The sequence below is a fragment of the Mandrillus leucophaeus genome, unplaced genomic scaffold (assembly GCF_000951045.1).
Source record: "Mandrillus leucophaeus isolate KB7577 unplaced genomic scaffold, Mleu.le_1.0 Scaffold1265, whole genome shotgun sequence".
Taxonomy (NCBI): Eukaryota; Metazoa; Chordata; class Mammalia; order Primates; family Cercopithecidae; genus Mandrillus; species Mandrillus leucophaeus.
The window spans coordinates 157,826-159,951 of NW_012101043.1; positions in this window are offsets into that span (position 1 = coordinate 157,826).

Sequence of the window (2,126 nt, forward strand, 5' to 3'; positions counted from 1 at the left end):
TCTAGAGATGTATAGCTTATATATAATATTTAACCTACACAGCAACAATTCGAATACTTGAGGAAGCATAATGTATGCCTCCATCAAACACTTAACCTACCTGAAGATGCTTTTGAACTGTATGATATATCTGAGTTCACAGACTCCTCAAAATTCTTATCTTTATCTACATTCTTTAGATACTTTCCACTTTGTTAATAGTGTTCTTAAAATGACTTACCAGAAAATGAGGTAATACTGCAGGTGACTTAAGATAATCACTTTCCTTATTCTGGAAGTCAACTTTACGCCAATATGGCTTAAAGTTCACTACTTCTCTATCACTTCTACCACACGTGTGCTCTCCTCTTACCCTTAGGTTGCTTACACTAAAGAGTTTAATGTTATATATCTACAACCTTATGATTATGAAACCTATTATGCTGAGTTTAGTTTAACTTTATTCTTTAAAACAATATTGTATTTGGAATTTGTTCTTTTAAATTACTGTTTTTGATTTTAGCATATAGTTTCAGAATACGAAGGTCTTTTCACATCCCATTTATAATATGCAATCTATTGGTTGCCTCTCTTATTGTTTCCTTGTATCTCTTCCAGACGAATAGTAAACAGTATTTGTATTGTATAAAAACACAATTAATAGTGGTTGCGTGGATTCCAATGCTCAATGGCAAAGAGAACTGTATTCAATCTGTATGGTTGAATACTGATGCCTGGCAAAGGGTGAATGTGAATCATGGTAATATGGTCAGATGTTTCATACCTTTGTCTTAGATACTCAATAAAATGAAATCACTTATCAGTCTCCACACGCTCCATTTTGGACACCCTCCTGCTTGATTTCCTTTCCATCACATCATGGGAATCGTTGAAAATATGTTCTTCTTTAACATCTACAAGTTCTAAAATGTAAATAAATGTAAATGTAATAGGTAACTCTTTTAAAAAACATATTCTTGGGCCGGGCGCGGTGGCTCAGGCCTGTAATTCCAGCACTTCCGGAGGTCAAGTTGGGCGGATCACAAGGTCAGGAGATTGAGACCATCCTGGCTAACACGGTGAAACCCCATCTCTACTAAAAATACAAAAAATTAGCCGGGCGTGAAGGCACGTGCCTGTAGTCCCTAGTACTCCAGAGGCTAAGGCAGGAGAATAGCTTGAACCTGGGAGGCGGAGTTTGTAGTGAGTCAAGATCGCGCCACTGCACTCCAGCCTGCGCGACAGAGAGAGACTCCATCTCAAAACAACAACAACAACAACAACAACAATAATATTCTTGGAAATAATATAAATCTGGTGGGTGAATTAGAGCAGATTAATTCATAATGCCATAAGAATTACCTGGATTGCCAGATTACCGAGGCAACTTCGTAATAATCAGGTTGGTAGAAGCAAGACCTGTGGGTAGATGGGACATGATCTGATGAAGTGAAAGAAAGAAATTACCTGAGGTACCTGGAAAAGTTTCTTCTATTACCAGGGAAAAAAGTGCCATGGCATTACTTTCTGTCAAGTCTCTCATGTCTCCAACCACCTATCTCTTATAACCTTCCTTGGTGGCAGTGATATTCTAAAGCAATTATGCCGTTTACAACTATTCTTAATGCTTATATTACACGTTTTGTTGGTCAAGATTTACTTTTCTCTTCATTTTAACAATATACTATGATTAAAAAGTAAATGAGTAGGAAAAGATACAGAGAATGGTATTTCTCTGCTTTTTTTTTTCCCTGTCTTGAAAAACAGGGATTAAGAATCTAACATTCCGTTAATAAACACAGAGAGTGAATTTGTATAAATTTTTTTCAGGTGGGATACTTTCAGACTGGTTCTATCCTCCCACACTTACCCTTCAGTAATAGAGCTAACAAAAAGCTGGAGTAACTCAAACGAAGCCAAGCAATTAATCCTAGAGGAAGGCATTCTTACTACCCCCTTGATTTGTCAAGTTTTTTTTGAGACGAAGTCTTGCTGTCGCCCAGGCTGGAGTGCAGTGGCACAATCTCGGGTCACTGCAAGCTCTGCCTCCTGGGTTTATGCCATTCTCCTGCCTCAGCCTCCCGAGTAGCAGGGACTACAGGCATCTGCCACCACGACCAGCTAATTTTGCGTGGTTTTTTTTTTTT